This window comes from Ziziphus jujuba, chromosome 8, assembly GCF_031755915.1.
Source record: "Ziziphus jujuba cultivar Dongzao chromosome 8, ASM3175591v1".
NCBI classification, from domain to species: domain Eukaryota; kingdom Viridiplantae; phylum Streptophyta; class Magnoliopsida; order Rosales; family Rhamnaceae; genus Ziziphus; species Ziziphus jujuba.
The window spans coordinates 932353-946573 of record NC_083386.1 but is presented as its reverse complement, the minus strand read 5'-3'; the positions used below and the strand labels follow the sequence as shown (position 1 = coordinate 946573).

General features: G+C 32.0%; 3 pseudogenes; 2 read left to right on the top strand and 1 right to left on the bottom strand.

Moving 5' to 3' along the window:
• Window positions 1-3758: 3758 nt before the first annotated feature.
• On the bottom strand, window positions 3759-5650 carry LOC125421239 (ATP synthase subunit beta, chloroplastic-like; annotated as a pseudogene).
• Window positions 5651-6442: 792 nt separating this feature from the next.
• Window positions 6443-7891, top strand: LOC125421250 (ribulose bisphosphate carboxylase large chain-like; annotated as a pseudogene).
• Window positions 7892-8646: 755 nt separating this feature from the next.
• LOC125421465 (acetyl-coenzyme A carboxylase carboxyl transferase subunit beta, chloroplastic-like) lies at window positions 8647-10361 on the top strand (annotated as a pseudogene).
• The last annotated feature ends 3860 nt before the right edge of the window (window positions 10362-14221 follow it).

Genomic DNA, 14221 nt, shown 5'->3' with positions numbered 1-14221 from the left:
AGCCTTGAGCAAGTAACCCTGATTATAAATTGGAATGATCATATTATCGCTCGTATTGTACTGAAACTTACAAAGTCTTCTTCTTTTTTTTTTTTTTTTTTTTTGAAGATCTAAAAATTCTACCAAGGTCTGGATAAGACTTTGTAATTCCCTTTTCGTCTTTTTAATTGACATAGACCCAAGTCATCTATTAAAATGAGGGTGATGCATCGTGAATGGTCAAGATAGCTCAGCTGGTAGAGCAGGGGACTGAAAATCCTTGTGTCACCAGTTCAAATATAGTTCCTGGCACATGGATTGTTTGTATGCGTATCGATTCTACAAATTGCTCGACATACATATTCATTAATCAATAGTATAGATCGTGATACATGTTTATCCATCTGAGCGGCTGGAGAGATACCCCTTCTATTTAAAAAATAGAGAATATTTATAGATGAGTATTTATAGATGAGTAAAGTGTATCTAAAGAAACAAATAGATTTTGTTTCCTTGTCTTTTTATTTATTTGTTCATACTGTATCTCCTCTCATTCCCAAAGAATGGTACTACATCTTCTATATTACAAAGGGAGTTGAGGGGTACGGATAGCCAATATTCATTTTAGTTATAATACAAATAGAATCTGATTCCCTTGCATTCATTTCTTTCGATTTTCTTTTCATATTCTATTTCCCCATTTCCCCCTATGTTGTTACTTTCTGAGTTGTTGCTTTCTGGAACCCATCTAAGTGATGTGCACGGTACATAGTTCTGCATCATTAACTCTTTCATCTTATTGACTCAGCTCAGCTCATATGGAAAAAGTATCTTTCAAAATTTGAAAATCGTATTGAATCCCTCTAATTTATTTTTATTTATTTATTTAGGATTTCTTTTTTTTAGCCTATCATTTTTTTAACTTATACATAATATATGAAATGAATGAAACTTTAGCTCTTTGATCTATAAAACAAACGTACAAATATTCTTTAAATAACTGGAGTTGTAGAAGTGAAGATATTGGCTTGCTGTTTGGTATTCTGTATATGTACAAAAAAAAAAAGCTCCTGCCTAATTCACTAATTTGTGGGAAGATATTCAACTTTTGTATTTGAAAAATGTTTTGGGGGGGGATCTCTGAAGTAGATGGTGGTTGATAAAGTGATCCTTGATTATAATTTCTCGTATGAGTACTGCGTCCAACTCGAAACTTATGGCTGGTAGTAAAACACCAATTCGCCTATTGAGATCTAATTCGATCTTCATAGATTTCTCAATATATTTTTTTTTTCTGAAGTTTTGTTATAGCATCTATAATGGCCTCTGGTTTAGGTGGACAGCCGAGCAAATAGACATCTACGAGAATTAGCTTATTGACCCTCCGAACAGTACTATAAGAATCGATACTAAACATCCCCCCTATTATTGTACATGCTCCCATAGCAATAACATATTTCGATTTAGGCATTTGTTCATATAATCTCACTAAGGAAGGGGCCATTTTCATTGTTACTGTACCTGTTGTTAAAGTTAGATTTGCCTGTCTAGGACTAGATCTTGGCACCAGCCCATAATGATCAAAGTCGAATTGCAATCCTATTCATGAAGCAAATTCAATAAAACAACAACTGGTACCTAGATAAGCGGCCATAAACTAGAGAGTATTGACCAATTTGAAAGATCACTTGATGAATTCAAATAACTGAATTTTGAATTGTTCAATCAAGTAAGGGAAACTCAATAATGGAATTCATAACTATTTCAATTATTTATTTATTTATTGTCTAATGAATATTCAAGAGCTAAGACCATTCCAAAAATCCTTTTCACCATGCATAAATTGAACCAACAATTAGGATAAGCACAAAAATTAAAGCTTCTATAAATACGGATCCCCCCAATATATCAAAACTCATTACCCGTGGATAAAGAAAAACAGTTTCAACATCAAAAACAACAAAAATGAGAGCAAACATATAATAATAGATTCAAAATTGTAACCGAGCACCCCCAATTGGTTCTATTCCCTATTCATAACACGAAAGTGTTTTTGGTCCTTTGCTAATCGGGGCTAAAACTCTGGAAATTAGAAATGTCAAAATAGGAATAACACTTGATATTATTAGAAATGCCCAGAAAACATCATATTCGTAAAGCAGAAACATAAATGTACTCCTATTAATAATGTGGAAAATATACTAGATTAATTTATTTGAATTGGAATTAATTGTCAAGTCATCTATAATTGTTTAGTGCTGTGGTATATGTCTCATTTTGAGATTATCCACAGCCACTATAAACTATAATTCTATTCCCATTTTATTTCTACTACCTATTACATTTATTTTGATATAGATAGAATACATATTTGTTTATATTGCTGTTATACAAATAAACCTCTCTTGGTTTCGCCTCACTTCAGATAATCTCATTAGATTGTCTCTAAATCTAACTAAATCTAAAGAACTAAAGAAAAGACTTCAAAATTCTTCTTTTTTTTTTTTTTATTCTTTCTATATTTCTATTCTATATTATAAATAAAATTCTAAATTAGAATATATTATATTATATAAATTATTAAAAATTATTAATATTTTAATATTCTATAAATATTAATTTTTTTCTTTTTTATATTATGATTATAATTATAGGTTTTAGGTTTATAGGGCTATATGAACTTGAACCGTAGACCTTCTCAGTAAAATAGATCAAACTTATTATTGTCAAAATGATTTAAACTGTTTCAAAGACCCAACATGCATTTTTGTGCATTGGGCTCTTTCGTTAACTGATATAAGTATCCGTTAGTCTACCATATTTTTTTAATGACAAAAAGATAAAAAGATGGCTCCATTTGCTCCAATTCATTATGTGAATTCCAATCCGGGAGCACTACCAAAGTGTTTCAAAGAAGGGTTATTTTGATGTAGGTATGCTTCTGGCCTAGATCAACTTAAGTCAAATGAAGTTTCTATCACCCCATTTAAATCAAATATGAAACCTCATACACCATAAAGTTATAAGATAGAATGAAAAGATAATTTTTTTGAGGTCCTTATACTCATTATGCCTAGCATTGAATAAATAGGGTATTCACCTTATCATTATCTCAACTTAATGATGGGTTCTATATTGGCGCCTACATGGGTGCCTAAATCTAAAGTGGACCAAATCATTTGTTAGGGTATTGTTCTCTTATTTTGTTCCCTAAACATCATAGAGTAAGACATCCATTTTTCAATAAGATCAAATCTTTTGATTCCATGATGGACTCCTCTGAAAAATATTGGCGTGCATGTAAATGAGGTGCTCTACCTAACTGAGCTATAGCCCTTATGCTTTTGATACATATTTGATCATGTAGATGATTTCTTGTCAAGATGAATATTACATGATCCAACATCATATCTCTTTGATTCGTTTGATTGGTATTGCTTATAAACAATATTCCATTTATAATCTATCAATGTGATAGGTCACACTTATTGCTCTTTGTGATGATAAATGACCTACTTTACTCAATGGTTAGAGTATTGCTTTCATACGGCGGGAGTCATTGGTTTAAATACAATAGTAGGTAGAACTTACTCGATACCAACTTGAATAGCGTGAATAGTCTCTATTACATTTTTCTACGCATGCTCTTTTATTGATTTTGTATCTTTTTCATCCTACTTTATCTATCTATTTAATTTCGAATTAAATATTTTTATGTTTCACTAGAAGTCGATTCTTTTTATACTTGATTATTTTTCTCATTCGGACCCACCACCTAATTACAATATCATATTGATAGCCTCTACTCGTGTCCTAGCTCGTCTGAGAGTGAGATTTGCTTCAATTGTTTGTCTCTTGCCTTCAGCTTTACTCAAGTTAGCTTCCGTTATTTCAAAAGTTTGTTGAGCTTCTTGTGGATCAATGTCACTACCCTTCTCCGCATCATTTCCTAAAATAGTGATCTCATTATTGCCTATTCTAGCAAAACCACCCATCAAAGCCATCGTTAACCATTGGTCATTAAGGTGTATTCTCAAAATACCGATATCTACAACTGTGGCAATAGGCGTGTGGTTTAGTAATACTCCGATTTGTCCACTATTAGTAGATAAAATTATTACTTTCACCTTCGAATCATAAACAATTCAATTCGGGGTCAGTACACAAAGATTTAAGGTCATTTCTTCAATTTGCTCTCCGTTTCTAAGTTCGTAGCCTTCGCAGTAGCTTCATCAATGTTACCTACCAAATAAAAAACCTATACAAGGAGCCCATCTAATTCGCCAGAAAGGATCAATTTAAATCCTCTAATTGTCTCTACCAGACCAACATATTTCCTTGGTGAACCGATAAATACTTCTGCTACAAAAAATGGTTGTGATAGGAAATGCTCAATTTTTCGTGCTTTTGCTACGGTTAAGCGATCCTCTTCGGATAGTTCGTCCAACCCAAAGATAGCTATAATGTCCTGAAGTTCTTTGTAACATTGTAAAGTTTGTTTAACTTTTTACGCAGCTTCGTAATGTTCTTCAACAACGATTCGAGGTTGGATCATAGTTGATGTTGAATCTAAAAGATCTACTGCTAGATAGATACTTTTGGCAGCCAATCCTCTTGATAGTACAGTAGTAGTATCTAAGTGTGCAAATGTTGTGGCTGGAGCGGGATCGATCAAATCGTCTGTGGGTACATAAATTGCTTGAATAGAAGTTAATTGGACCCCTCTTTGGTAGAAGTAATTCTTTCTTGTAAAGAACCCATTTCGATACTAAGAGTGGGTTGATATCCCACTACGAAGGGCATTCTACACAACAAGGCCAATACTTCGGATCTGGCTTAGACAAAATGAAAGATATTCTCAATAAATAGAAGTACGTCTTGTTCATTAACATCTTGGAAATATTCCGTCATAGTTAGGCTAGTTAAGCCAACTCTCACATGCGCTCTCGGTGGTTCATTCATCTGACCGTAGACTAGAGCTACTTTTGATTATGAATTTTTTTTTCATTAATTATTCTAGATTCTTTCATTTCTATGTACAGATCATTGCCTTCACGAGTACGTTCACCTACTTCGCCAAATACAGATACACCCCATAAGCTTTGGCAATGTTGTTGATCAATTCCATAATGAGTACTGTTTTACCCACTCCCACTCCCTTGAATAATCCTATTTGTCCTCCACTGTGATAAGGGGCTAAAAGATCTACTACTTTAATTCTTGTTTCAAAAATTGATAGTTTTGTATCTAATTGTATAAAGGCAGGCGTAGATCTATGAATAGGAGATGTTGTGTGAGTATCTATAGGACCTGAATTATCAACGGGCTCTCCAAGGACGTTTAAAATTCATCCTAGCTTCGTTCCACTGACTGGAACACTTAGAGGAGCTCCTGTGTCAATCACCATTCCTCTCATTAGACCATCTGTAGCACTCATAGCTACCGCTCTAACTCGATTATTTCCTAATAATTGCTGTACTTCACAAGTCACATTAATTTTTTGACCAACAATATATTGGCCCTTAACTACCAGAGCGTTGTAAATATTAGGCATCCTGCCTGATGGGAAAGCTACATCCAATACCGGACCGATGATTTGAGCAATACGCCCTAGGTTGTTTTTTATAAGTGCAGGAACCCTAGGACTAGAAGTAGTAGGATTGATTATCATAATAAAATAAAAAGATGTTGAAATTTTTTGTAAAAATTATTGAAATAAAAAATAAATGTTCGATAGTAAGTTAAGTTTTTGGTTAACTCAATATTTCAATAAGAAATCAAAAATGGGCGCTAGCACTCAACTTTGTTAGGGCCATCCAGCCGAATGCAATCTAGTTGTCTACTTATTCAATTTCAATGAGTGAATGTTCAAGTTCAACCAAAATCCATTTTCAAAATGTCAAGTAGATGAATAAAAATATTGAGAAAGTCTTTCATTTGCCTATCATTATAGACAATACGAACCATATTATCTATGGAATTTGAACCCAAACTCTATTCTATTTATTATTCTTTTTTTCTATCTCATCGGCCCTTATTTCATGTCCTATTTCCTATTTCAGCATATTGATTTACGCCTATCCTATTATTCATTATATATTTATTATATTAATATTATGTTTCTTTTTTATACCTATACCCTTTCTTTCTATTCATGAATGAAGTCTGCATATTTTTACATCTAGGATTTACATATACAACATATATTAATGTCAAAAGCGAATTTCTTAGATATTTTGATTAAAAAAAAGTTAAGAGATTAGAAACTTTGTAAAACAAATAAGGGGTTGCGCCATACAAATGAAAAAGTATACAATAATGATGTATTTGGTGAATCAAATACCATGGTCTAATAACGTACCGTTCTGATTAGTTGATAATTTTGTGAAAGATTCCTACGAAAAGTTTCATTAACTCCTAATTCATGTCGAGTAGACCTTGGTATTGTGAGAATTCTTAATTCATGAGTTGTAGGGAGGGACTTATGTCACCACAAACAGAGACTAAAGCAAGTGTTGGATTCAAAGCTGGTGTTAAAGATTATATATTGACTTATTACACTCTTAACTCTGAAGTCGAAGATACTAATATCTTGGCAGCGATTCGAGTAACTCCTTAACATGGAGTTCCTCCTGAGGAAGCAGGGGCCGCGGTAGCTGCTGAATCTTCTACTGGTACATGGACAACTGTATGGACTAACGGGCTTACCAGTCTTGATCATTACAAAGGTCGATGCTATAGCCTTGAGCTCGTTGCTGAAGAAGAAAAGCAATATATTTCCTACATAGCTTACCCCTTAGACCTTTTTGAAGAAAGTTTGTTACTAACATGTTTACTTCCATTGTGGGTAATATTTTTGGGTTCAAGGCCCTGTGCACTCTACGTTTGGAGGATTTGCGAATCCTTCCTTCTTATACTAAAACTTTCCAAGGACCACCTTAGGGCATCCGGGTTGAAAGAGATAAATTGAACAAGTATGGTCGCCGCCTATTGAGATGTACTATTAAACCTAAATTGGGGTTATCTACTAAGAATTATGATAGAGCTGTTTATGAATGTCTTCACGGTGGACTTGATTTTACCAAAGATGATGAGAACGTGAATTCCCAACCATTTATGCATTGGAGAGACTGTTTCTTATTTTGTACCGAAGCCATTTATAAAGCACAACCCGAAACAGATGAAATCAAAGGGCATTACTTGAATGCTATTGTAGGTACATAAGAAGAAATGATTAAAAGGGCTGTATTTGCTAGAGAATTGGGAGTTCCTATTACAATGCATGATTACTTAACAGGGGGATTCACTGTAAAGACTAGCTTGGCTCATTATTGTCGAGATAATGGTCTACTTCTTTACATCCACCATGCAATGCATGCAGTTATTGATAGACAGAAAAATCATGGTATGCACTTTTATGTACTAGCTAAAGCGTTATGTCTGTCTAGTGGAGATCATATTCACACTAGTACTGTAGTAGGTAAACTTGAAGGGGAAAGAGACATCACTTTAGGCTCTGTTGATTTACTATGCGATGATTTTATTTGAAAAAGATCGAAGCCGTGATATTTATTTCACGCAAGATTGGGTCTCTCTCCCATGTCTTATCCCTGTGGCTTTAGGGGTTATTCATGTTTGGCATATGCCTGCTCTACCTGAGATATTTGGAGGTGATTCAGTACAACAGTTCGATGAAGGAACTTTAGGACACCCTTGGGGAAATGTCCCTGATGCCGTAGGTAATTGAGTAGCTCTAGAAGCATCTATACAATCTCATAATGAGGGACGTGATCTTGCTCGTAAGGGTAATGAAATTATCCATGAGGCCAGTAAATGGAGTCCTGAACTAGCTGCTGCTTATGAAATATGGAAGGAGATTAAATTTGAATTCGAAGCAATGGATACTTTGTAATCTAGTAATTACTTACTATTCATTCTTTTAATTATAATTGAAATTAAACTCGGCCCAATCTTTTAGTGAAACGATTGAGCCGAATACAAAGATTTTATCAATTTTTGATAGATACAAACCTATCTAGATATACAAGATCTTAAATACAAAATATAAGGCGAAACAACTTAAACGTTTCTATTGTTGTGTTGAATCCACAATTAATCCTATGGATCCTTAGGATTGGTGTATTTTTAAATTTTTTATACTATATATTTTAATTATCATTTTTATACTTATATATTTTTATATATATTATTATATCTTGTTTATATATTATTATATCTTGCCATTTCGGATCATGGATCGAGTCGAGTATCACAATTTCTTCTACCCATCCTGTATATTGTACTTTTCATTTTGTGTTGGAATAGAAACTGATTAGTAGGTGAAATTTTATGAAAAAAGGTTCTTCATATTCATACGAGAAAATAACTTTTCTTTTTTCGATGTGAATTTGACACAACATGGAGGAACCCAATATTTGCTATTTATAATAAAAAAAAACTTTTTTCAATCATTTTGAATTGAAAAAAGATTTCATCCTATTATATCATATATAGAGAAAAGATACTCTGGATTCTCGCAAGGGATAATCACTTTTTTGTGTTTTTTTTAAGTATCTACTTGTTATTAGTTAATAATCCTAGCGATTGGATTTATATGCTTATTCTGATTCTAAATTCTAATCGGAATATTCAAATGATTTTTATCAAATGACTATTCATTTATTGTATTTTCATGTAAATAAGGGCAAGAAAGCTATATGGAAAAATGTCGGTTCAATTCGATGTTATTTAGGAAGGGGCTAGAATACAAGTGTGGGTTAAGTAAATCAATGGACAGTTTTGGTGGTCCTATTGAAAATGAAAATACCAATGTAAATAAAGATCTAATTATAAGTCATATGAATAAAAAAATTTCTAATGGGATCGAGAGTAACAATTATAGTTACAGTAATGTTGATCATTTAGTCGGCGTTAGGAGGTACATTCGAAATTTCATATTTGATCAAACTTTTTTCTTTAGGGATAGTAATAGGGACCATTACTCCATATATTTTGATATTGAAAATCAAATTTTTAAGACTGATATCGATTGTTCTATTCTAAGTGCACCAAAAAGTTCTTTTTATAGTTATCAAAATTCTAGTTATCCGAATAATGTATCTAAAAGTGACGATCCTCACTATTATCATTACATGTATGATACTAAATATAGTTGTAATAATCACACTACTAGTTGCATTGATAGTTATCTTCATTCTCAAATCAGTACTAATCGTTATATTTTTAGTAGTGGTGTCAATTCCAATGACAGTTACATTAGTAAAAGCAGAAGTTCCAATATACAAACCAATACGGATGATAATGCAAAAACTCTAAGAAAAAAAGTGTTCGAGAGAGCTCTAACAGAAATAAGAAAAAGAAAAAGGGATTTAGAGAGAGCTCTAACTCAAGTAAAAGAAAACAAATTAAAATTAAATAAAATTTTAAAAGAAAACAAATTAAAGAAAGCTCTAGCTGAAATAAGAGAACGAAATAATGATTTAGCGTTTTCTCTAAATCAAATACAAATAAGAGACAAAAAAAGTAATTTACAGATAACTAACAAAATACAAATATTTATGGGTGCAATGTGAAAATTGTTATGGATTAAATCATAAGAAATGTTTTAAATTTCAAATGAATATTTGTAAATATTGTGGACGTCATTTAAAAATGACTAGTTCAGATAGAATCGAAAGTTCGGTTGATCCAAGTACTTGGGAGCCTTTGGATAAAGACATGGTCTCTAGGGATCCCATAAAATTTCATTTGCAGGAGGAACCTTATAAAGATCATATTGATTTTAATCAAAGAACGACAGGTTTAACTGATGCTATTCAAACAGGCATAGGTCGACTAAATGGTATTCCTGTAGCAATTCGGGTTATGGATTTCAGTTTATGGGGGGTAGTATGGGATCGGCAGTGGGCAAGAAAATCACACGTTTGATCGAACATGCTACCAATAAATTTTTACCTCTTATTCTACTGTGTGCTTCTGGAGGAGCATGTACGGAAAAAGGAAGTTTGAGCTTGATGCAAATGGCTAAAATATTTTCTGCTTTATATTATTATCAATCAAATAATAAGTTATTCTATGTATCAATCCTTTCATCTCCCACTACGGGTGGGGTGACAGCTAGTTTTGGTATGTTGGGAGATATCGTTATTGCTGAACCAAATGCCTAGGTTGCATTTGCGGGTAAAAGAGTAATTGAACAAACATTGAATAAGACAGAACCCGAGGGTGCACAAGCAGCTAAATATTTATTCCATAAGGGCTTATTCAATCCAATCATACCATGTAATCCTTTAAAAGGCGTTCTGAGTGAGTTATTTCAGCTCCATGCTTTCTTTCCTGTGAATCGAAAAATGAAATCAAAAATAAAATTAAGGAGAGCCATATATCCTTATCCTTAATTTTATCCTTAATTATTAAATTTAATAAATTCAAAAATTTATTACTTGTTTTATGGTAACCAAGTAGTTATTTAGTTTATAGGAAGCAAAGTCAAAATTGCAAGAATGGATTTTTCTTTAGTAACATAAGATTAAATTGGAAAAAGAATCATGCAGATACTTTTTTTTATTGATAGCCCTGATTACTAATTAGGTCAGGAAATCTCTATCAAACAAAATAAAAAGAGCGAATTTTGTCTCTTTCGTCCATGAAATTGGGTGAGGGGGTCCTACATCTTTCTATATCCTTCAAGAATCCCTGATTTTTCTAAGAATCTCTTTTGTTGGATCGTATTATAATGAATTTTTTCACGAAGGGAAAAACAAAAATGAAGAATAATAAAAATAAATAATGAACATAATAAAAAAGTGAATCATCATACATATATTGCATGTAGAAAGATGAATAAGCCCAGTTGTTTACTTATTTACACTTTTGATTTACATTAATTATCTTATATATGTACTTAGTATATTCTAGTTTATTATATACTTTACCAACTTATAATATTTTCTTTTTTATTATTATTTAATATATATTAAATAATTTTTAATATATTAAAAATATATATATATATATTAGTCTATGGACTCTTGTATTGTAGACTCCTTATTATATCCTTATTTTATTATCTTATTTTATTATATCTTAATATATATGCATTATATACCCTTTATTAATAATTAATATTAATTAGTATATATACTCACTCAGGTATACTCAGTATAATAGTATAAATATTATATGAATTATAAGATATCTTTATAACACATTAAAAGATTAATATAATAATAAATAACAGGTACAAATCAAACATTAAATTGAGATACCCATTCTATGATAATTCTTAACACCTTACCCTCTATTTTTGTGCCTTTAGTGGGCTTAGTTTTTCCAGCAATTGCAATGGTTTCTTTATCTCTTCATGTTCAAAAACACAAATTTTTTTAAATATGATGGGGCAAAATCTTATCTATTTTTTTTTTCAAGACATATGTGAATCATAGCACAGATATCTATTTATTAGAATATGGTATAACGTGTGGCTTCTTCCAAGCATAAGCTCATATGAATGTGTAAACATGATATATGAGTAACTAAATTAGAGCTATTTTCAAATTGATCGATATCGGGATGAATTGTTGAAATGTAAAGTCAATAAATGTATGTGGATATCTATAAGATATCATATGAAAGGGATATTTGTATTTTAGTTTAGATCTAGGCAATTCGATGAATTACTCCTAAAAGTTCACATCATAACAGTGCTAGTTGATGAGAATTACTTCGAAAACGAAAAAAATGAAAGCAATTTTTTTTTTGGTTATTCCCCAATTCCAATAAAATTCAACTAGATTTAGTATAGTATGAGTTGGCAATCAAACCGTATATGTATAGAACTTATAGCGGGATCTCAAAAAATGAGTGATTTTTGCTGGGCTTTTATTCTTTTTTTAGGTTCATTAGGATTTTTATTGGTTAGAACTTCTAGTTACTTTGGCAGGAATTTTATATCTTTAGTTCCTTCTCAGCAAATAAATTTTTTTCCACAAGGGATCGTGATGTCTTTCTATAGAATCGCAGGTCTTTTTATTAGTTCCTATTTGTGGTGCGCAATTTCGTGGAATGTAGGTAGTGGTTATAATCGATTCGATATAAAAGAAGAAATAGTGTGTATTTTTTGTTGGGGATTTCATGGAAAAAACCATCGTATCTTCCTTCGATTCCTTATGAAAGACATTTAGTCCATCAAAATAGAAGTTAAAGAGGGTATTTATGCTCGTCATGCCCTTTATATGGCAATCAGAGGCCAGGGGTCCATTCCTTTGACTCATACTAATGAGAATTTGACTCTACGAGAAATTGAGCAAAAAGCTGTCGAATTGGCCCATTGCTTGTGTGTACTAATTGAAGTATTTTGAAACAAGAGTTGAAGAATGACAGCTTTCTTAGCAAAAAGGAAAAAACAAAAACTCAAGAATCCTCTTTTTTATATAGCACAACTTAACTCAAGTTTCTTTAGGCCGCTCATTCTAGCTAAACGCAAAATGCATAATGAGAGTCATACAAATATGGTTTTTTTTTCATTTCTCGACAAATATAATCTCTTTCGTTATTCTAGTCTAGGTAATGATGAACTTGTTATTCTTAACTATTAGGTTCAAGAATTCCTATATAACTTAAGCTACATAATAAAAGTGTTTTCTATTCTTTTATTAACTAATTTATGTATAGATTCCATTCACCACACAGTTGGAAACAAATGATTGGCTCTGTCTACAAAGATTTTGAATTTGCTCATAATGATCAAATTATATCAAGTATTGTTTGTACTTTTCTAGTCATTTTAGATACCATTTTTAAATATTGGATCTTTCGTTATTTAAATCGTGTATCTCTGTCACTTGTAGTCATTTATCATTCAATGAATGACTGAAAAATGATAGATCGATTCAATTATAATGCTTGTTACTTTGTGCATAAGCAATCCATTCAAAATTGTACTTATTCTTTCTACCCCTATGGGGGCTTCCTTTAATGTTCGAGTACAATTATTTCAGTAAATAGCATAATCATAGATAAGGAACTATACTACCGACTTATCTAATTTTATTGTAGAAATTTTCGGGATCAATTATTGTACCATGCAAACTAGAAACACCTTTTCTTGGATAAAGGAAGAGATTAATTGATCTATTTTCATTTTGCTCATGATATATATAATAACTTGGACACCCATTTCAAATGCATATCCCATTTTTGCACAGCAGGTTTATCAAAATCCATGCGAAGCGACCGGCCGTATTGTATGTGCCAATTGCCATTTAGCCAATAAGTCCATGGATATCGAGGTTCCACAAGTAGCACTTCTTGATACTATATTTGAAGCAGTTGTTCAAATTCCTTATGATCTGCAACTGAAACAAGTTCTTGCTAATGGTAAAAACGGAGCTTTGAACCTAAGGGCTGTTCTTATTTTACCTAAGGGGTTTTAATTAGCCCCTCCTGATTGTATTTTGCCCGAGATTAAAGAAAAGATAGGCAATCTATCTTTTCAGAGATGTCGTCCTACTAAAAAAAATATTCTTGTGATAGGTCCTATTCCTGGTCAAAAATATAGTGAAATCACATTTCCTATTCTTTCTCTAGACCCCGCCACTAAGAAAGATGTGCACTTCTTAAAATATCACATATACGTAGGCGGCAATAGGGGCAGGGTGATACGAACCTAGGACAACCTGCTCCTAAACCCGTATTATATTAGCTCGGATCTTAATTAAGTTCAAGTTCTAATGGATTGGACCTCAACCCCTAACCAACCTGTGGTTAGAAACCTTGGTATAATGTAGACGCCACAATAGGGGATGGAAAACCTATTGATAAGTCAAGCTAAAACAACCAATTCTCTAATGGTGTTTTAGGTGTTCTCAAAGAACAAAGAGATAATTAATCTCACAAATATTTTCTTAATCAAATCAAAGTTGTATTCATATTGAAAAATAAGCCTTTAAATAGGCTTTGAAAGAAACAAAGTAAACCCTAAAAACCCTAGGTAAAACAGGCCACACAATAAAGAGTTCTATGGTGGCCGAAATTCTCACTCCTTTCCTAATCTAATTTGGATTAATTAATTCCTTTATTTTGAATTAGGAATTAATTAATTTACAATGAAAATAATAAAATAATAACTTTCCTAAACTTATTTTTCCAGAAAATAAATAAATAAAAACTAAAAAGTAATGGTAATTTCCTAAAACAAAAAGTAGAATCAAATTAGGAAACT